The following is a 24205-nucleotide window of genomic DNA, read 5'->3' on the forward strand; positions in this document are numbered from 1 at the left end:
CCATGCCAGTGACATCCAATACACCGGCGTAGCTTCCAGCACTGCTTTGATAAGAGTAAGTCTACCGGCCCTTGTAAGATATCTGTTGTACCATACATTGATTCTCTTCTCCACCTTTGAGATTAGCCAAATCCAGTCAGCGATCTTGTATCCACCATGTTTCACACGGAAGCCCAAATACTTCAGCCCTTCCTCCATGGGATGAATTTGAAAGGGGAAGCGATTCTTTGTGTAGATGATTTCCTGTGGAGTGCAGCCAAGAGCTGTAATAGTGGATTTCTGAACATTTATAACCATACCTGTGGCTTTCTGGAAGAGATCAAAGATGTGTTGTAATGTGGATGAGTCAGCCATGCTTCCATTTAAGAAAATGAGTACATCATCCACAAACAAGAGATGTGTAAGTGAGCAGTTGTCCGCAATTTTGATTCCTTTTAAACGACCTCTCCTATGTTCAGAAGCAATCAACCTACTTAGCCCTTCCATAATGAGGAGGAACAGGAGGGGCGAAAGGGGACAGCCCTGTCTGAGGCCTCTTTCAGCTGTGAAAAAAGGGGTGGGGGATCCATTTAGGAGGACACTGAACGGGACATCAGATATACAGCTCATGAGACTTTTGATGAACGGGTAAGGGAAGCCCAGGTGAGTGAGGAGCATTCGGATGTATAGTAGATTAACCCTGTCAAAGGCTTTTGAGAGGTCTACTTTGAGGATCATGCCCTTCAGCTTCTTGCTGTGCATCGAGTGGAGAAGCTCCTGTGCAGTGCCTATAGCTTCATGGATTTGACGATGGTGGAGGAAAGCAAATTGTTCAGAGGATATATTGTCCGAGAGGATGGGCTTCAGCCTGTTCGCTAGGATTTTGGCTAATATCTTGTACAGACAGTTACAGAGCGAGATAGGCCTAAAGTCATTGAAAGATTCCGGCTTATCAGATTTTGGGATAAGGGCAATAAAAGTGGCCTTGATGCTAGAAGGGACAGAACCAGAGAGGCTACAATGATTTATGGCTTTGAGGAGATCCTGGCCTATCAGCTCAAAGAAGGCTAAGTAGAACTCAATGGTCCAGCCATCAGGTCCCGGGCTTTTGTCTTTTTGGAATCCCTTTATGGTGGCTTCCAGCTCCTCCAATGAGATGTCTTTAGTGAGTTCCTCTGCAGCTTCATCATCCACAAAACGGGGAAAGAGTTCTGCCACTCTCATTATTTCAAGAAGACTTGCTTGTTCCGGTGCTTTGTAAATGTTCCTGAAGTGAGCTGAGGCCAGGTAGGCAAGTTCTCCAGGTTTGCTGACTTGATGTCCTTGTTCATCTTTGAGCTCCCAAATGGTGTTGATCGCCTTCCGACCATTTGCAAACCGATGGAAGAACTTAGAGTTCTCATCCCCCTCCTTGAGCCAGATGGCTCTACTTCTAAGTCTCCAAGAGTCCTCCCTGTCTCTGAGGACCTGTGTTCTCCTATTGATGAGACTTTCATACATAGATTTCTGGTCTGTGGTCAAATAAGTTCCATCTGAGTCAGATTCAAGTGCCTCAATAGCTTGTTCAGCCAGAGATAGTGTGTGATCATCCTGTATTCTCTTCAATTTTGCCCATTCTCTTGAAATCCCTTTGATCTCGGAGAGGTTTCTGACAAAAGCAGTGGCTGGGTCCACATTCTCAGGGATCGGATGTGCCTTCCAGAAATCTGTTATGAGCTTGATATAACTGGGGTCCCTGAGCCAAGTGGAATTAAATTTAAAGGGGGCCTTTTGGGTCTGTTGTCTAGTCCCCATCTCCAGGAATATGGGACGATGATCTGAGATCCCCCCACTTCCCACCCACTGTCGAGATCTGGGGTGTAGATTGCATAGCCCTTCCTTGATGATGAATCGATCCAACCTTCTGGCTAAGCTTTGATCCCCTGTTCGGTTGTTCTTCCATGTGAATTGGACTTTTGCTGAGGGGAGATCAATCCAGTGGTGATCCTCTAGCAGTTGCTCAAAATAGTCAGAGAGGGGATCAATTTGAGCCTGATGACCCCAAGATTCAGAGAAACCCAGAGAGAAATTTAAGTCTCCACCCAATATAATATTATCCGATTGGAGAAGAGGGGAGTTGAAAAGCTTTTGCCAGTATATTTCTCTATTCACACATGGACCATAGACATTGATGATTCTATAGTTTTCCTCCATTTCTTTTGAGAAAATGTCTGCCCCCAAATACCCCCCTCCACCCCAGATATTCTTTAGCAGGATGGATTTATCCTTGAAGCCTATGGCGATTCCTCCAGAGCGGCCCGAGACGTCGATGGCTGAGAAAGTCCATCCCGGCAGCCACAGGCTTAGGATAGAGGACGCAGAGTCTGCGTTACACAAGGTTTCTTGTAAAAAAATAATGTCCACCGGATTCGATAGTAAAAGTCGCTTCAGGGCCGATTTTTTTTCCGGGCTGGCCAACCCTCTGCAGTTGAAGGACAAAATTTTCATGGAGGGGGATGGGGGAGGGTATCCTGCGCTCTAAGGGCCCTTGGAATAGTGTTCTGTTTTCCCAGGAGGACTTCATCCTCCGCTTGTTTTTGTGCAATTGACATAGAGGAAGGTCGACCACGACCCTGCTTGGGTGAGAGGATAAGGTTGTCCAGCGACAGCCCAATGGAGTCCGATACTTTCAGCTTGGTGGTCGAGCGGGTGGGGTATCTCGGAGTAGAGTTCACCGAGGGAGAGGGCGAGGGGAAAGAGGGGTGGGGGAAAGAGGGGATCGATGAGGAGAGAGGTAAGCCCGATGGCTTAGGAATAGGGCAGGTCACATAATGTGACCGGGGAGGGGGGGGAGGCCGGTCCATCTTGACCAAGTCCTGTGCAGACGGGGAAGGGGGAGGGGGGATCCTGATGGGGGGGGGACAGCCAGCTGCTGATAAATTCATAGATACAAGGAGAGATGCAGAGGCAGACAAAGAAGAGGACATACCCGACGAGAAGACCGCTCCCTTTGCTGCTCTTGAGCGGGTCAGAGGTGGAGAAGGCGGCCGATTTGAGTTTGATGCAGGCTTCTTTCGGCGAGATGCTGGAGGCGCTTCCACAGTGTCGGATGTAATAATGTGGTCCGCTCTTGGTGCCTCTGCTACCGGTGGTTCAGTGTGGCCTTCCGATATGGGCGGATCTTCTCCTGTTGTTGCCTGCTGAGTCTTCTGGAGAAGGGGGCAGTCCTTATAGAGATGCCCCACCTGGTGGCATCTTCTGCAGCGGTAGGGAATGCCCTCGTAATCTAGCTTCTGCGTCCTTGAGGTAGATTTCCACTGAATAGTGATGTTTGCCGGCACTCCGCCTCTGGTATCCATGTGCACTAGTATTCTAGCATAGGCCAATGCACCCGTCGAGATGTAGGACTTGTCTGTTTCCATAAAAGTGCCAAGCGCGTTCCCAATTCTTCTGAAAATGGCATCGGACCAGTACTGAAGGGGCAGGCCCGGCAGTCTGACCCAGATCGGTCCAATGCCCAGCAGCTCCGTCTCAGGATCAAAGAGGGGCGTCCACCGTTTGAGCAGTACCGGGGCTTTTTCAAAGTGCCAAAATGAAGAAAGAACCCAGCTCGTGTGGTCCGCCCTAGCAAATCTGAGTGCAAACCATCCTCGCACGAATGTCTGTACAGATGGGATCTCCGCTAGGTATTGACCCCAGATCTCTGAGGCCCATTGCTTGATTTTCTCCGCCGATGCATGCCTGCCGCGAATCCTTCCCACAAGTACACGGTCCGCCATATCCATGGCGTCTTCCCACTGTATGTCTTCTTCCAACCTCAGGAAAGCGTCCTCGGCCGTGGATTTAAAGCAGCGCTGCTTCTTGGAGGGACGAGAGGACATACGGCCCTGGTTTGAAGGAGCTTTTGAGCCCACCGGGGGATGATTGGGAGGGGGAGGGAGGGGGTTTGACCCCAGGGCTGGGATGGCTTCAGGGAGGGGGGGAACCGCGTGGTAACTGCCTGAAGGAGCCGAATGGGCCGGGAGGGGGATAGAAGTCGCCAGGGGAGGGTTTTCCACCGGGTTAGTTGAGGTCGCCGGAGGGATAACAGGGAGAGGGGGGATGGGGGGAATCTCCGGCATATGGGAAGCAATGCCTATCGGAGAGGACTGGAGGCAGTCCGAGAGGAAACCAAGCGAAGCCGGGGAGGGTACGGCAAAGGAATTCCAAGAGGAAGGCTCTCCGGGGTAAAGGGAGGAGGGGATAGGCGGGTCAAAACGGGACAGGGAAGGGTGCTCGAAACTAGCAGACAAGTTTCCACTGTGCAGACCCCCAGATGAGGAGAACGTTGTGCGCCAGATGGAGGACTCCGCCAGCGGGGAATCCGAATAATCAAGCTCCTCAGTGTCCATGTCGACAGCTGCAAGCCTTCCTCGAAAGAAATGTGGCCGCTTGTTTGTGCCTGCCTCGTGAGCTGGTAACCGTCAGCACCGACCTCGGGGGACCGTTTTGGGAATGCAGGTTCGCAGGTCGCTCTCGCCGGAAGGAAAACAGTAGGCGACCGAAACCCCGAGCTTGCTCTGGATGCTCCGTTCCGATGCGGTTAGTGCTGCCAGAAAGAAACCCTAGGGTGAAAACAGGAGCCGATGCGCTAGGGTAAAAAGTGAAAAAATGGGGCCGCAAGTCGGGAGGTAAAAAGATGAAAGCGGCTCGGGAAATGGAGTACGGGGAAAAAAGGTACGTGTGGGGGAGGGGCTTACAGGGCCGTAGGACGGCCTGTAAACCCCTGTCAGGTGGGGTTCAGCCTATGATGCAGAGCCGACTCCATTCCTCTCTCTCCATAAGCCCCACCGCGTGAAAAAGATAAAGTAGGCGATCAAAACATTGTTATTTCACATGCCCAATTATATTACATTGTTTACATCGATCAATTTGTTCTGGAAGAACACTATCCATAAATTCAACACTGCAAAATTGCATAGGTTTAGAAAAATTAGGAATATGGAAAGATACATCCAAGACATTATATCCCAAACCAGTTCTGTGTTTGTTGTGTACAATTTCCTCTCACGGTATCCTAAAGGTTTTTGGAACTATAGGTTTCACATCTATATGAAAATGGTTCTTGCATACACTTGGATGAATATGACTTTACGCTGCATTGAAAGTTTCTCCTGAAATGGTTTCATTACTCTTCGATTGTTGTTGGAAATTAAGATTTCCAACTCAATCTGGATAAATTCAACTGTCTCCAACACATCATGTAAATAGACTGTAATATCAAAAATACTTGCTTTGTTAATATTTACAGTTTCATTAGCAGTAGACTTGATGAGATTGTTTAAAACTTCTAATACATTCTTAATTTCAGCCATTTTACTCAATCTCAAGTGTCAGGTTCAACTGAAAATGGACCCATTTTACAAAATAGTTTAAACTTTAACAACACAAATCACAACATGTAACAGACACAAGACTTCATGGCCAAAAACAATGTAAGTTTTGAAACAGGAACTATAAACTCAAAACGGGAACTCTGGCCAAAAAACCCCGAAAAAACATCAAAAACAGTGCTAAAAATGAAAATTGTGTATACTAGAATGATGATTTTATTTTTTAGGAGTCAATTTTGAACATGTTTTAAAAATGGTAGTACTACGAAATTTACTACGAAATTTTCGTGCAAAATATAGCTTCAAAACGAAAAAGTGATGATACTGGAATGATGATTTTTTTTTAGGGCCAATTCTCAAACTTTTAAAAAAATGCTAGTAAAACCTAATTTTTATGTGCAAAACAAAGTTGTTTATGAGGAAAAAACACATTAATGTTTCATGGAAATTAGATTTATTTTCGAATCAAATCATTTATGATGCATTAAAAAAGTCTAAAATTTTATTTCCCAATTTTTTTAATTGTAAAACAATATATTGTAAAATATTATTAATTTATTTTAATATATATTTTTTATACAATGGTCACTATAAAAAAATAAGTTTTCTTATTATATAAAAAATATTAAAATTAATATATATATATATATATATATATATAGTATTAAATAAATAGAACTTTAATAATAATATTTAATTATTTTTTAATTAAAAAAATCAACAAAACCATTTCATAAATAAATAAAAAAATAAAATCCATTTTAAATTAAAAAAAAAAATTAACAATCGAACTTCATAACTTTAATAAAACTTTAAAACTAAATAGCAAGAATTACAGATCTTGAAGTATAAAAAACTTTAAAACATTTACCCTTATATCAAAGTTGTACGATTAAAATAACAATATAATTAACAACAAAAATGATATTCATTCACAAAATGATATCGATATGTCATTACAATGTCAACATCATGACAGAAGATGGTGGTGATGGGAAAATAACTCAATTAAATATAGTAGTTATGGGTGGTCCTCCTCCTCCGCAATTAAATGATGAGGTTAGCCTAAAATGGATTTCTTACATCTCAGCAAAGCACATTTGACACTTGTAACAATACATAATATTCCCTTATATGACAAAGGGTTGACAGGAACCGATGTCAAATAATGCAAACTAGCTCCGCTAATTATTGGAGACACGATATTGAAGTGCTTATCCTTATCACGACTTTATTCTAGAGATGACAAACTATGATGAATGTGATCGATAGCTTTATATTTTCTTGACGGCCGCATGCGATGCAATTTTCAGTAAATATTTCATAATTTGACCAGACATTACCGTGATTACATGAAGTTCTTGGTGTAACGCATATTTGGAAAAAAAAATTATCTTTTTCATTTAAATTTGTGTTCTGACTTTTATATTTTTTTGACAACATCTCAATTTTATATTCTATTGAATTAAAAGAATTGAACAAAGGACATTGTTATTGAATTTAAAAATATGAACAAAAGGACATTGTTATTACGTCGTCTGTGGAAATGTAAATTTCATGGTTGTTAAGATTTGACATTCAACGCTGGAAGCAATAACAAATAATTTTAGTGTTATGTGAATGACAAGTTAAAAGATAATAATATCGTAATCATTATAATTTAATATGTTTTTCACTTTTGTTCGTGGGGAACTTTGTTTCACGTGCTCTCCCATATATTCCGTTACATCCCTATCCCTATTTCTTCATGACTTTAATGGGAGATATATATGAGGTTTTTTTTTTGTTTTTTTTCAAACCAGTGAAATCGGTAATTCGCTAGCTCGTATTGGCATGATACGGGTCTATCCCATCGCTGTCAATATAATTTCAGGTGCAATTGCACCGCCTCCAACACAGCTCACGGGTAAGACTAGATTTAAGCTTGTAAACTGAACAGCAACACGACACCAACAAGCCCCACCCTGATATATATAAGACTTTTAAAGCTGGTTGAAATCACTAATTCTATGTGGGCGGATAAAGTGAGATTATATTGTCCGGCATTGACGTACTGAGGCTCTGGCTCTTTTCCGTTGCCCTAAGAAGGGCTAGGGAAATGGATATAGATTTTCCGCCTAACCTTGATATATTTTTTACAAAGAAAGGTTCCACATCTAATCATGGCCATATGGCTGATTACATAGAAAGTCCAGAACAGTTAACCACGGCCACGTGACCTCTAACTCTGAAAACCTAGACCTATTACTGTTGCATATAAATTTTCAGCCACAGCTAGTAAACTTGAAAAACTCATATTTATTTTTACAAAGAAAACTTCATCTGAGAACCACGATAACAGCAGGTGGCCGATCTATTTCATAGTTTCAGGCCTGCATGAGCTAGAAAAGGATGGAAAGTACTCTAAACATATTTCTGAAATTTATAATCGAGCTAGGTTTTCTTATAGTGCTTAAAAAAAAATTGAATTTTAAAATACTTTGTACCTGAAAAAAAAAGAATTCAAGAACCTTCTCCACAGGAACAGTGTTGTTGGAAATTTGAACAATGTGTGTTTGTTTTCCACATGTTGGGTGATCCAATTTCAAACAAAACTATATACATATGAGCTATTCAATAACAATTTCTAAATAATAAATAAAAACTCCATGGAAAATTCTCTATCTTCAATAACAATTTCTAAATAATAAATAAAAACTCCATGGAAAATTCTCTATCTCCAATATCACAAGAACCGCAATAGCTGCTCGCATTCAAGAACCTCATCATCATCGATCCATACAGAGTCCTCAATGAAAACAACATCAGAAATATTACAAACTGGGTGGCTAGAATCGCTGGGTGGTGGGGCGACACTGAGAATCGCCCCGCCACCACTGGTGGTGGCGGGGTGGTGGCAGGGCAATTCTCAGAATCACCCCACCACCTCGCGATTCTTAGAATCGCCCCATCTGTTGGCAGAAGAAAAAGTGAAGCATCCACATGGAGATTTGTCATGGAGAACAAAATGGCGATGAGTGTTATCAACACTTCCATTTCAAATCTGAGTGTCGCCTCACTCAAGTCGTCCGCAAATGCCAGGACTCAATCCAAATACCCGATGCGAGTCCGAGCTAAAGTGGAACCTTCTGACAAATCTATTGAAATAATGAGGAAATTTTCTGAACAGTATGCTCGCCGGTCAGACACATACTTTTGTGTTGATAAAGCAGCTACTTCTGTTGTTATTAAGGGTTTGGAAGAACATAAAGATACCTTAGGCACACCTTTATGTCTTTGCAGGCATTATGATGATAAAGGTGCAGAGGCAGAACAAGGATTTTGGAATTGTCCATGTGTACCTATGCGAGAAAGGAAGGAGTGCCATTGTATGCTTTTCCTGACAACTGATAATGATTTTGCTGGAAAAGAACAGACGATCTCTTCGGAGGAGATCAAGGATTTGACAGCAAAGTTCTAAGTCGCAGAAAGCTATATTCGTTGTTATTATTGAAGCTCATACAATAGATATTGGTTCTAAGTTATTATGTAAGCTTATTGGATTTCAAGAATGTTCTGCGCAATAGCAGCTGTAGATGTATAGATCGTTGGGTACATTAAGGCAAACGATTGTCTGTATTTCAGTTTCTGGAATAAGAAGAATCCACATGGGTGCATGTATCACAAAATTTTTTGTAATTTGATCAACTTATGGTTTAAATTGCAATTCTGATAATCTATTTCGATTCAAAAACCATTTTTTGTAATTTGATCAATTTATGATTTAAATCACAATTCTGAAATTCTGATAATTTATTTCGATTCAAAAACCATCGTGCAGTTTTTAAATACCCAAATTACAAAATTGGGATTATTGCAATCTTGACGTCCAGATTTGAGGTAAATCCTCAATGAAAACAACATCAAAAATATTACAAACTGGGTGGCTACATTTGAGATTATCCTCCATGAAAAAAACACCGCAATTGGGGTGACTTTGTTGTAGATTACGCTACATTGGAGATTACTTTTATTATTGAATTGTGACTGGATATATCCCTTAAGGATGCGTTGTCATTTTTATTTTCAAATGAATTTTGGTATTTATAATGTGTAGTATATAATTCTACTGAGTCCCTTTTTAATATATCATAAATCCATTTTATATATTTTCCATCATTTTACATTTTCACAAATCCACTTTCATTTTTATATGCAAAGTACGTTTACTTTATAGTCCCAAATATTATAGTAGTCACTTACAAGTGCATGTATCAAATTTACTAGTGCGTGGGTGCATGTATGAAATATGGCAGAAGAAAAAGTGAAGAATCCAACTCAGCCGTTTCTTCTCAATGAACATGTAGGTCCTTCTTTCTTTCTTTCTTTCTTTTTTTTGGAATAATTAACTCCGACTAAGATATAAATGAATAATCAATCCATAAATGTTTTTCTTTCTTTCTTTTGTTTTTTTAATAATTAACTCTGACTAAGATATAAATGAATAATCAATCCATAAACGTTGATTAGATTACATTGTTTGATTATTTCTAACCATCTTCATGGTATTCCTTCTCAACAAAAACCAGACTAAGGTTAACCAATAAGGTTTCATATCAAATTTGGTTTGATATTTGATCTATCTCCTCTCCTTAGAATTATAACCTATCCAAATCTCTTATTCATGATGCATAGATTAGGCATCTATGCGAGGTTCGCAAGCAATTATAAAAATCTGCAATATAGTATTTATGAATTTTCTTTTTCACCCATGGATCTACCACATCTATTTGTTTCCTTCCAATCCTTTTTTTCATTGGATATAACACAATATTTTCCAATCATTGTGTATGACACAATATTTTCCCATCTTCCATTGTCAAATATTTTTTGATACTAAATAATCTTGGCAAGTGAAAAAGAGTGGTTATTGGTGTGTATTGTGAAAGAAAAAGAGACAATCTAACACGGTTTACCTCTTCTCCATATTTTAGATGAACACATAGGCTTCTTTCTTTTTTCCAAAGTAATGAACTCTGAATAAGATAGAAATGTAGGTGTCTTTTTCTTTTGCTAAAATAATTAACGTATGATGAGATAGAAATAAATAAAGAATTATGAATTGGGATCACAAATTTCAAGATTTGAGTATACTCAAATGTTGATTTTTACATTCTCTTGTATGTTTGTTTTGATTAGGTCTATTGAATCAAATTCGCTTTCAATGGGTTTGTTTTGAGTATGTGAGGTTTCTAGTGTCTTATTAATTCAAGTGGAAGAGATCTTTCTTACATATCATTAGATTATGAAGTGACATTGAACATAATTAAGCTTTGGGCCATACCCTTTTAGAGACAACAACCCAAACTAAATGATTAGTTATTAGACCTTTTTATTTAGTCTATCTAAACTAGAAGATCATAAAAAAATTCGTTTCATTGCTCCTCATAAACCAAGATAGATTGTTTCATCCCTCCTTTTTAGTGTATAAAGAGGAGTGCTTGATTTTTACTCAAAAAGATGGGTTGTTGATGTATCTATATATGGGTGCTCAGGTTTTTATATTAAAAATTTTCTCTATTACTTGATTTGTAGTCAAAGAGATGCGGTGATAATGTATCTAGATATGGTTGTTGAGTTTTTTATATTGAAATTTTCTCTTTGTTTCAATTAGAATTAGAAGGGTTTGTTCTTTTTGTTTTCCTTATAATAATCTATTGTTCTCAATTGAAATTGGATCATTTGTATTAATGTTTCTTTTCAATGTAAGTTTGAGGTGCAAGTTACTTATTTTATTTTTAGACTATGATATTTAACACATAGTGACCTATGCTTAATAAACTAAAATTAGGAAGGTTTAATAACTTGTTTAGTTTTTTTTATGGTTTTGGTGTAGCTTGTTTGTAGAGATACTAGAGATTTGTTCCCTAGGCAATAACATTCTATTGCATCTTTGAAATCTTATTTATTGGTTTTATGTGATTGCATTACCATCCTTTTTTTTAAACAAAAATGATTACTATTATTTTTTTAACATGAAATTCATAAAAAATTAAAAAAATTAAAAATAAATAAATAAATAAAAACCTATTATTTAATCATTTTTAGTTAAAATTTTTGTATAAAAATTGTGATTTTGACATGTCAATTTTAGTAGTTTTTTTAGTTATATTTATGTTAAAAATGATTATTTTTATGTCCATTGTTAAAAAATATTGTTTTTTAGAAACAATTATTTCATGTAGATTGAAAAATTAATTAAGGATGTATAAATATGTAGAATATCAAAAATTCAAAATATTGACTTTCTAATTTAAAAATGCAAAAGAATAGAAACCTCACTACAAAAAGAAGAAGAAGAAGAAAATAGAAAATATGAAGAAAACGACCACTTCAAAAATTATTAAATTTACAAAATAATTATTTACATTTCATACATTAGAAAATTTAAAGTCAAAAAACAAGTCTTTTAAAAAAAAGGTCTGATGGAGAATACCCACCTTTTTAAATAAGCATGAAAATCACTACCATTCTAAAATGTAATGTATATAAAAAAAAAATTAAAGTGCCAAAAACTATGCTCTAAAAAAACATGTGTGTTCTGCATCACCCATTTTCAAAATCAGGTCACTTTTTTGTTATCTCTACGAAACGGGTAAGTATCAGTTCTCGTTTCAAAGTTTACATAGATCAAAATGTAATAATATCTATTGAGTAACAAATAGTTAACGATCATACTTCAAGAAAAGTCAAAAGATCATCGAAACTAGGAGGTTCTTTAATTAGTTCATCATCATTCATGAAAGGTTTTCCTGTAAGAAGGATTTATCGTTAATTGCAACTTCTTCATGGCGCTTTACACTTATAGCATTAGAAACATTGATGGCATTTTGTGGCAGATTTCTGCAGTGAGCCAACTGTTCAATTTCACTCCCGAGGTAGCAACGACACTTCATAGCTGAATATGGGAGCAACAATACCAACTAGCCAACACAAATATCTGCACTATAATTTCTTTACTCCAACCCAAATCTTGATGCCAAAGTTTTAATAATAAAAATTTATAATGCCAACTCTGCCAAACATACTCAACCATAAAATTGCAATAAATTTAAAATGCCAATTTTATCGACCTTCATAACTTCTTGAAAATGCTAACATACTAAAACCCATGACATGCCTTTTTCAATGTATGTTTAATTTCGTTGCACCATGGCATTACTTTTCTCTTCATCATACAAAAATATCTCAAGGCTTAAGAGCAGAGAATAGCTCTCACATCAATAATATGCACAACTTTATATCAAATATTATAAATGAAATCGTTGTTCGTCGATAGGCCAAAATCAAAGACATGTAAGTACATATGAATGGTGTGTGGTCCCGTGTACTCGTAACAGTCCAACAAAATCGACAATTCAGAGTAGTTCTCAATGTATCCAAAGGTGCCCAACATCACGTTTCTTGCCAAATTTTAACAGGTGAGTTGGTCCCGAGAGGCAGTTTTACAAAATCGCTTATTACTTTGATTGACAGTTCAAATTCCTTATGACATTACTTATTCCTTATGCTAGAAACCACTCAAGTGCTCCCATGGAGTTTTTTATGGTCGTGATCCTTCAATGATTCTTTCGCCACACTATGCTTGGAGCTTAAAACTTTTTACGTCTGTATTTTTAATTATAATCATGCTTCCATATAGAAATTTCATCGAAAGAAGTATCCGCCATAATGGTTTGGTCAAAACCAAATTTCTTCGAAAAATCTACAAAAATTGATCTATTTTTTCTTAAAATTGATATATTAATGGTGACACTTGTCATTCCTGGGCACCATTTAGTGAATGGGAGCCAACGAGAGCCCAAGGGTGGGCGTTCATGACTGATGATGAAACCGACCACCCAGATAATCCATTACTCAATTAAGCCCACTGTATCTTATAAATTTTAAAATAACGCTTCAAATGAATCATATTCTCAACACATGAAAACCTCGCCTTTGATTTAAAAATTTAATGATGGTTCATCCACCTCAGATTGATATATAAACGCATTAGCCTTCTACCAACTAGGTATGAAAAAGTTGTGGAAAAACTATTTCACTAAATAAAATATTTGAAGTGGAAAAAATATTTCACTAAATAAAATATTTAAAGTCACTTAATTTTATATCAAAGAAATAAAGTAATTAAAAGTAAAAATATTTTATATTTTTCCTCTATGAGTGTAGCTTAATTGGTGATTGAAGTAATATTAGTATTATGTAAATTAAGAGATATCCCCTAAGAGTCTAAACTGGTAGGATAATACCCTGTATGTCATAAACTAGTTGAATATCCATGTAAGTATTTTATATCAATGTTAACTTCTTAATAATAATAATAATAATAAAACATGGTTTACAAATAAAAAATTTTGATATCAAAAGTTAGATGTGTATTAAATAATATATTAATAATAAAATGAAAAAAAAAAAGACATTTTAATGTGCATAATTTAGTTTCTTGTGCCACCCTAAGCCGACAATACTCACATTATGCAAATAAAATTGCATGTCACTGGTCCCAGGCCTTAATCACCTGATCCATGGTAAAAACCTTAACAAATAAAGGTTTAAGGCATCTTAATTAAGTTTTATGTGGAAATGTTTCATTTGGCTTTCTATAGTCTAACCCTTCATTAACATTTTTAGCGGAACTTTATTCAACCCTCATAAACTTTGGTTAATTCTGTACCCCGCACATATTAACCAAACCCACTCTTTAACTTTTGTTATGTTCGAACTTAACCCATAAAACCTTTATCTCCTTTATTTCTATTATAATTCTTATCTAATAGAAATACTCCACAAAGCAAATGTAAACATTACCTTTCCACTTTTCCACGGCCTTGACATTTTCCAGTGCTCATTTTTATTGGTTCAATCTCCCACCATCGATTTCACTCCCTCAGATCAATGACTGTTGCGCGATTACCATTCATCCTCCAGAACTCAAACAAAATTAAACTTGCATTGATAAAATTCTTGGGTCTGCTCTTTTCCAAGCCTTATCGGCTTCAATCTCCGCCATCGATCTTACCATTCAATCTGACGATTGTTGGCTTCCCCGATCAACAAAACTAATCGGTGATCCTCCACTGTTGATCAAAGCACACTTGATCCAACGATAAACAACGATATTGGCTGGACTACTTGCATAGGGATTACCCACCTGATAAAGCGGTTTTCTCTCTCCACCCGAGTGTTACGTGTCAGCCAATAAATTGAATCGGGTGACCAACCTGAATTACAACTTACCATTTTTCTCCATCCGATAAATAGCTTCTGCTTATAAATCCATATTTCTTCCTTGATTAACGCACGAGCTTATTTGCGCGTGATGACTGTAGATCTTTCCCCATTAGAGAGCTGCAACGGCTCCTGTGGATTTCTCTTCCGCTAACACTTAAGTTTAATCTCCATGATTCATTCCTTTTACTTTATGCTGCATGACTTAATCTTGATCACCCATCGCCTTCAACCTTATTTGTTGATCTCATAGATCCAACGACTCCTGTCCATTATCACCTCATCTCTTCGTCCTTCCCTTTACTTCATTTTTATGCTATTTCTTCAATGTTTCTGTGGTTTCGGGTTACTTCAGAGTTTCAATATTTAATTTCCCTACAACACAACTCCCTCTTGATTTAACTCTGTATGCTCATAACATAGTCACTCATGAATCTCGACTGTGATCCTTTGAATGGATTCAAGTGACCCAACACGACCATTCATCCTTTCTTCTTCTTTGTGTTCTACTTGAACTCCACCTGCATACATATATTATGCAGAAACTCTAATTCACACACAATTTATCCTTCGATTACTCAATACACACTCACACAATTCAGGAATTGAATATATATATATAAACAAATGATTACATAATGAGACTCTTTGTCTCTCTCGCCTGATTTTCTAATCAGTGGCCTCTGTTTTCCTGCCTACCTGTAGGCTTACAATCAAACCTATCTAACTTCCAACTTGACTGACTAGCCAACTAACTATCTAACTTGACTATGCCTTTTAAGCTTACATTTATACAAAATGATTCTACAACCAATTTCTGGTTTAGATCCATAACCTTCTCAACAAAATCCTAAAATCTCTTCCTTATCTCTAAGGATTCTCCATAATCCACAAAATCATGAAACCAACTCCTAATTTAAGATTTTACAACCAATTCTCAAAATCTTTCAACTATCCTAAATCTCTCATGTTCTCCAACATTCGAGAACATTTACAAATATGCCTCACAATACTTAATTAATTCCTATTCTCATTAAAATCACTCAAAATCCTAAGTAATTACATTAATTTTAACACTTAGGAAACCAACTTCCTTAAAACACAAAGACCCCCCTATGTCTACTAAAATACAATGATTCTTCTGAGTTGAATGCTCCTACATTAGACTCCCAAAGTAGAAAACATTCATGATCTCTTGATCATGTGTCTTCATATGTTGATAGAAAACCTCCAGGGTCCAAAAATTTAGTTTGTAGTTGTCTGAATGCTCTGCACCTTTGTTGTTGTTGTTGTATGTTTGATGTCTTCTGTTTCATCTTCCTCTCCTTGTCAATCAAATTCAAGTTCTGATTGATCATCCTTCTTGCTGTCATTTCCCTCATCATGGACTGTTTCATCATCAACTGCCATAACTCTTCAATCTCTATCTCCAGCACATCGTTGGGCTGGTACATACTCTGCCACTTACTTCTACCTCTTTTTCTTTGTTTTAGGTTGTTGCTGTTGTCCACTAACTCTTCAAACTGTTATTCTTCTCTTTGAAGTTGTCGAATTCTTACTCTTACTCTTACTTTTTCTCCTACGCTTACTTTTTCTTCGCTTATTCTTATTGCCGCCCTTTCATCCTTACCCTTTTTCATGATTATCTCTTTCTGCATTGAATCCTGAATTTCCAACATTCTCTCTAGCGATTTAACATCTCTATTCCATAGATTAAATTCTTCCACAGAATCATATTCTACCGTCTTTACTTGGTTGGTCATTTGTGCCAAATTTCCTCCAGCACCTGCACTCGCAAAAAAATTATTAAAATAAAAAACATAAGGCCTCAGTGCCTCTTCTTCCTTTGGCAACACTTCAGTATGTTGTTCTGATTTCTCCTCTTCTATCATCACATCGGTATGCTGATTAAACCTCTTTAAATAATTCTCTAAATAATTCTTTAATGTACTCTCAAGACTATCAGTTAGTCTCCCCTCCACATCATCAACGCTAATGATGTCTTTCTGCTCTTGTCCACTGTAGTGAACTCCTTCCTCTGCAATCACACTGTCATACTCTGAATTTCCCAGCAAATACTCTAGCAATTCAATTTCTATGTGACACTTCATAAATAATTCATCATTACTTATGATTCCTGCATTTATACACAAATTATCAATTTGAAAATTACAAGGTTCAACAGTCTCAACTATTGCTTCACATATCAGTTCTTCGGACAGAATTTCAACTCCTTTCACAAGAAATTGTTTTGGTCTTATATCATCTTCAAACATCAATGTTTTACTAAAGTCATTCTGATGTTCCAAGTCCTCTACATGACTCAGAAATATTTCGATGGTCTGCTCTTCAGCCTCTTCAAGCCCTCTACTTGGTTGCTTGATATCCTTCTCTACTTCTTCTTTCAGAACATAATTTATATTATGCATGTCTTCTTTCTCCTTTATGACAATATCAACAATTTGTCTTTCTTTACATGTTTCATTTGCAAACATACATAAATCATCAGATTCAAAATCACGTGACCTTTTGGTCTCACTTGAAATTTCAGTCTTCAAGTCTTCATCTTCACCTAGAACTTCACCCTACTCTACTTCACAAATGGACACTTCCATTTCCAACTCAGCTTATCTAAGTTTTTCCATCAACCACTTTACTTGATTTTGTTGTAGCCTTCTCTGTAACTTAGACCACTTCACTAACTTCTTCTTTAATACCCAACCTAGTCTTTGGATTTCCTCCAGTATCCTCCTTAATGCATCGAGTTGTCCTTTTAACTCTGCAATTTCCTTTTCAAGCTCCTCTTGACTCATTCCCTTTCCATTTTCCTTGGCATCCTCCTTCTTCACCTTTCATTTGTTGTGGTTTTCCTCAGAACCTCTACTATGACTACCAGTAGTCATTTTCGCCTTCTCTATCTTCATGAGCTTTTTACCCACTTACTATGAGCTCCATTAAAGCCTTTGTAACAGCAAGTCCTCCCTGCTACCACTTACCTCACCAAGCTTTCCTCTGTACTTGGTATTTTGGAAAGCCTTTGGTTCTCTATCTCTGGAACCTCTTTTGAGAACTTCTCTTTGCTCCTTCTAGGATTCAACTCATCTGCATCTTTTAAGAACACAACTCTCCTCTTGTATTTCAATCACTAATTAAATACTAGGTTATGATCACCTCTTCTTTCACTTAGAAACTCTTATCAGCTTCCTTCATGTCTTAGCAATTCTAGCCACATCCTCTGTGGAATTTCCTTTGTGAGCTGCAATAAAACCCCTGCAGTAACAAGTCTCCTTCTTGCTACATATGCCTCACTAAGCTTCTCTCCTCTGATCTTAGTCTTTTAACATCTCTCTAGTTCTTTCCTTTGCAACCAATTGAGCACTCATTGCTCTAGGTTTTTGCAATCTTCTCACCTGCTATCTTCAAGACCTCTGCATGATCTTGTTCTACCATTCTCTTGCACTTTTAATGGATTTTTCTCTGTTTCCTTACATCTGCAAGTTCTGCTACACATTATCTCTATGTGCCTATTATTTGTCAAATTAGAATTTGATCTCCTCTTGCCTACTTTCATCACCATTCACTTGTATATACACCTTCAAAACATAATTTTGTTCTAAATTTTCTCAAAGAAATTTTCACACAGAATTTCTTTGCGTTGCTTTGATATCAAATGATGCCAGCCTAAGCCGACAATACCCACATTATGCAAATAAAATTGCATGTCACTGGTACCAAGCCTTAATCACCTGATCCATGGTGAAAACCTTAACAAATAAAGGTTTAAGGCTTCTTAATTAAGTTTTATGCGAAAACGTTTAATTTGGATTTCTATAGTCTAACCCTTCATTAAACTTTCCAGTGGAACTTTATTCAACCCTCATAAACTTTGGTTAATTATATACCCCGCACATATTAACCAAACCCCACTCTTTAACTTTGGTTATGTTTGAACTTAACCCATAAAACCTTTATCCACTTTATTTCTATTATAATTCTTATATAATAGAAATACTCCACAAAGCACACGTAAACCTTACCTTTCCACTTTTCCACGGCCTTGACATTTTCTGATGCTCATGTTTATCGGTTCAATCTTCCACCGTCGATTTCACTCCTTCAGATCAATGGCTGTTGCGCGATTTCCATTCATCCTTCGGAACTCAAACAAACTTAAACTCGTGTTGATAAACTTCATAGGCCTGCTCTTTTCCAAGCCTTATCGGCTTCAATCTCCGCTGTCGATCTTACCATTCAATCTGATGGTTGTTGGCTTCCTTGATCAACAAAACTAATCGGTGATCTTCCACTGTTGATCAAAGCACACTTAATCCAACAGTCAACAACGATATCAACTGGACCACTTGAACGAGGATTACTCGCCTGATAAAGTAGTTTTCTCTCTCCACCCAAGTGCTACGTGTCAAACAATAAATGGAATCAGGTGTCCAACCCGAATTACCACTTACCACTTTTTCTCCATTCGATAAACAACTTCTGCTTATAAACCCGCCTTTCTTCCTTGACTAATGCATGATCTTATTGGCACGCGATGACCGTAGATCTTCACTTATCAGACGGTTCTGACAGCTCCTCCAGATTCCTCTTCTGTTAACACTTAAGTTTAATCTTCACCATTCATTTCTTTTACTTTATGTTGTGCGACTTAATCTTGATCACTCATTTCCTTCAACCTCATTCGTTGATCTCATAGATCCAATGAATCTTGTGCATCATCACTTCATCTCTTCGTCCTTCCCTTTACTTCGGTTTTATGCTATTTCTTTAGTGTTTTTGTGGTTTCGGGTTTCTTTAGGGTTTCAATATTTAATTGCCCTGCAACACAACTCCCTCTTGATTTAACTCCGTATTCTCTTAACACAGTCACTCCTGAATCTTGACTTTGATCCTTCGAATGGATTCAAGTGACCCAACAAGATCCTTCATCCTTACTTTTTCTCTATGTTCTACTCGAACTCCACCTGCATACATATATTATGTAGAAACTCTAATTCACACACAATTTATCCTTCGATTACTCAATCCACACTCACACAATTCAGGAATTGAATCTCTGTATATATATATATATATATATATATATATATATATATATATATATATAAACAAATGATTACATAATGAGACTCTCTGTCTCTCTAGCCTGATTTTCTAATCAATGGCCTTTGTTTTCCTACCTGCCTGTAGGCTTACAATCAAACCTATCTAACTTCTGACTTGGCTAACTAACCAACTAACTATCTAACTTGACTATGCCTTTTAGGCTTACATTTATACAAAAGGATTCTACAACCAATTCCTAGTTTAGATCCATAACTTTCTCAACAAAATCCTAAAATCTCTTCCTTATCTCTAAGGATCCTCTCTAATCCACAAATCATGAAACCAACTCCTAATCTAAGATTTACAAATGATTCTCAAATCTTTCAACTATCCTAAATCTCTCATGTTCTCCAACATTCGAGAACATTTACAAATATGCCTCACAATACTTAATTAATTCCTATTTTCATTAAAATCACTCAAAATCCTAAGTAATTACATTAATTTTAACACTTAGGAAACCAACTTCGTTAAAACACAAGACCCCCCTATGTCTACTAAAATACAATGATTCTTCTAAGCTGAATGCTCCTGCATCAGTTTATAAATAAAATATTTTAATGTTCACGTTAAATATTTTTTTTTATGTCAATTATATATATATATATATATATATATATATATATATATATATATATATATATTAAAACAATATATGTATATTTTATAAAACAATTGTAAAAACAATTCTTAATCTTAGAATATGTAAAAGAGTCTCACCATTTTACATTTTATCTCTTTTCAAGTATATTTTTTGTTCATTTTGTGTAAAATCCAACAAGCATTTGTCGGAATGTCAAGTTAAGCTATGCACTCTACACAATTCAACTGCCCAATGGAATTTCCAAGGCATTGAATTCAATTATGCAATTGAAATAGTAGAAAGTTATATATGGTGTGTGTGTGTGTGTCTTAACCATGGATCAATGATGAGAGGGATCGAGTTTGTTGAGGTACAAATGTTTTTCCAACTTTTGCACTCTAAAAGAGGTTTGTAGTTTAAGAGTTTTGATGCCCCTCAGTGCTTGATAGATGTAATTAAGAAGGACTTATAATGGTTTATATTAATTGAAATGTGTGGTTAAGATGAATTTATACTGGTTTATATGGTTAAGATGAATTTATGATGGTTTATATTAATTGAAATATGTGGTTAAGATGGATTTATACTGGTTTATATTAATTGAAATTCAATTTCCTCTAATAGTGCTTATTCTAAAATAGGTGGCTTATGTATTTCTAAAAATATATAAATCTCTATTTATTCTATTTAAAAGTTAGAAAAAATATAATGAAGAGTCAAATTTAATATAATTAAGTGTACTTTGTCAAAATACAATTGTTGACTCATAATTAAAGTAAAGAGAGATCCCCCCTATGGCATCCCCCCCACCACAAATGGGATATTTCCCCCATGGTGTTGGCTTTTTGGAGGCCTTATGGATATGTAGTGACCTTGTCTTCCTCTACAATTCTTGTGATTTGTCTTTGCTACAAGAGGAATATCTCTCTCATAGCACTAGTTTTGTGAGAATCCAATTACGCGATAGTCTTGGTTCCTAGGAAGCTAGCCTTCAATACATGCACCTAGTGTTGACCCTTCGTGTGTGGAGCAGGGCGATAACGGCTATGGAGGTGACCTCTGGGATGTCAGCAATGGTGACAACAAATTATAGAACCAGTGTGGGAGGTGAGTGGAAAGGATTTGACCTTTGTTTGAAGCAATTCAAATCCCAGTTTGCTTCAAACCCTAGTGGGCCAACACTTGTGGGGTAATTTGTTTTACGTTAATCTCTACAAATCTTTCAATTTGCTAGTCTTTGCATTATGAACTCTAGTTCCTGGTTTATAGAGTATCATGGTGTTGTGTATTTTCATTGGCATGCTCAAGGTTTTATGGATATCAAACCCTTCCCGAAGCTCTTCTTTGTTTCTTTATCTTTTGTCACAACTTGTTAAACCTTGCTCTAGACTTTGCTAGCAACGAATTGTTAACTTTCTGTTAATAATGGTAGGGATCCTATCAACTTGTTTGATTAGATTTTTTTCCCTATTGAGAGTCATTCTTAATTTGGCCTCTTGCTAATATAGTGTTAACTTTTGGTTAATAATGGTAGGAATCCTATCAACTTGTTTAATTAGATTTTTTTCCTATTAAGAGTCATTTTTAATCTAGCATATTGCATCATTATTAATCTAGCCTCTTGCATCATTGATGCGACGGAGAGTCTGGAGGCAAAGGCCCTCAAGGCCAACGTCGAATTCAATACAAGCTCAAAATGTAATAGCTATATTCCATTCTTATAATATTATTAATTAATATAAAATTAATAATAAATACAATATTATAATATAATATTTATTATAATTCACTAAGTACTTTCACAAAGGTCAATGAATGAAATACGAGGTGAAGAAACTTATTGGGAAAAAAATTCATGGGTAATTTTACAAAGACTCTTAGATTAATACAACACCTCTTTCAAAAACAACTTGTCAATCCCTTCAAACATTATATGCTATATGTCCCACAACCAACTACCTTCTATTTTAGTGGGCTTACTCTGAAACGAAGTTACATTCTATTTTAGTGCGCTCACACTGTGCAACGAAGTTAGTGGACATTCTATTTTAGTGGGCTCACTCTATGCAACGAAGTTAGTGGGCTCACTCTATCCAACCTTCGTTTATCTAACCCATGGGACTTTATTTTATCTACGTCGATAATGGGAAAGGATTACAATAGCATGCACATACCACCTTGACATGCCTTTACAATGCACAAATTGTCTATATTCCAGGGATCCGTTGACATGCATATTCCTCCCTTTAACTCCAAGACCCCTGCGACTCAGCCAACCCATGCTCCTGCATCAATAACTCAAACTCCTACGAGCCTGATCCTGGAATATGTCACAATTCTGAATTGAATGTTGGAGTCATGTTTCAAATGCATAGTTGTTACATTGATTCTAAATGCTGGGGTATCTTCCAAATAATTGCATAATTAACTGGAATATGGCGTTATAATATGCAATATTCTTACGTTGTTTTTGCTAATTCATTAGAACGTCAACTTTTTATCGGTCTATGTCATAAACAAAATATATCACGCCCTAATTCCACAGACATTGGCAGACCCTATGATGAAGTGAATGGCCAACAAAATCCAGAAATGAACTGTGCGCACAGAAAATAATTTTAATCTTCATCCATCGCATTGCAATAACAGAAAATTCCCGATAACGTTGGCTACTTATAATTAGGCAAAATCCCACAGACACATCCACTAATATCTAAATATATTTTCCTATTATTTGTCATCATATTTCCACCGACAATTCCTACACATGATAACAGATACTCTAACTCAATCTTAAAATGACAAATGTGCACTACCTACATCCGCAACATATCACAGAGGTTAAAAGCATTTAATGAAGTTTATTAATTAGATATGGGCAAATATTGATTTTCCGTGACGGTTCTCAACACTTTCCAACATATGTAACTTGGGAAAATCATTTACTATTTAAAATCGTCCAATAAATTTGTTGTGTTTTTTACTTGGAGCCGCAGCTTTTATTTCTCACAGGAATATAATTTCTTTATGTTTTAACATATAATATGAAGTGTGGTCAGTTGCGTTACGGTTTTAATCTTACACAAGTAAATTTCTCCAATCTCTTTTATTTTATTCTGTTTTGCTGTGTGTAAATTATGTGTAATTAAGATGTAATTTCCTTATGTTTTGACATATAATATAAAGTGTGTTTTAATTAAAATATAATTTCTTTATATTTTAACATATAATATAAAGTGTATGTAAAATCGTCCAATAAGTTTGCTGTATTTTTCACTTGGAGCTGCAGCCTTTATTTCTCATAAAAATATAATTTCTTTATGTTTTAACATATAATATGAAGTGTGGTCAGTTGCGTTACAGTTTTAATCTTACACAAGTAAATTTCCCCAACCTCTTTTATTTTATTCTGTTTTGCTGTGTGTAAATTCTGTGTTTTAATTAAGATATAATTTCATTATGTTTTGACCTATAATATATGTGCATTTTAATTAAAATATAATTTCTTTATATTTTAACATATAATATAAAGTAAAGTGTCGTCAATAACGTTATAATTTTTATCTTACCCAAGTAAATTTCCACAAACTCTTTTATTTTACTCGTTTTATTTCCGCAAACTCATTTTATCGTTGGGATATCCTCCCACAACCTAAGATTTACCTTTCCGCAACTGAACTTTAACTTGTTTACTTTGCCTCAACCGATTTCTGAGCTACTCTGGCCCCTAAATTCATTTTCAAACCAAAAATGGGTCCGTCAGAAGCGCTGCAACAGAAGGCCTTGCCGATGCAACTGCCACAAATTTTTCAATAAATTGCCTCACTTCTTGATTGGTAACCTTTTCCAATACTGCAGGCCTTATAACAGAAGTCACCTTCGTATAAATTTGAACGACGCTCCG

General features: G+C 36.5%; 1 pseudogene; it reads left to right on the forward strand.

Moving 5' to 3' along the window:
• Positions 1-8332: 8332 nt before the first annotated feature.
• On the forward strand, positions 8333-8850 carry LOC149201319 (ferredoxin-thioredoxin reductase catalytic chain, chloroplastic pseudogene; annotated as a pseudogene).
• Positions 8851-24205: the final 15355 nt, after the last annotated feature.

This window comes from Pinus tabuliformis, chromosome 2_1 (assembly GCF_031772625.1).
Source record: "Pinus tabuliformis cultivar Carrire ecotype Pingquan chromosome 2_1, CPIR1, whole genome shotgun sequence".
NCBI classification, from domain to species: domain Eukaryota; kingdom Viridiplantae; phylum Streptophyta; class Pinopsida; order Pinales; family Pinaceae; genus Pinus; species Pinus tabuliformis.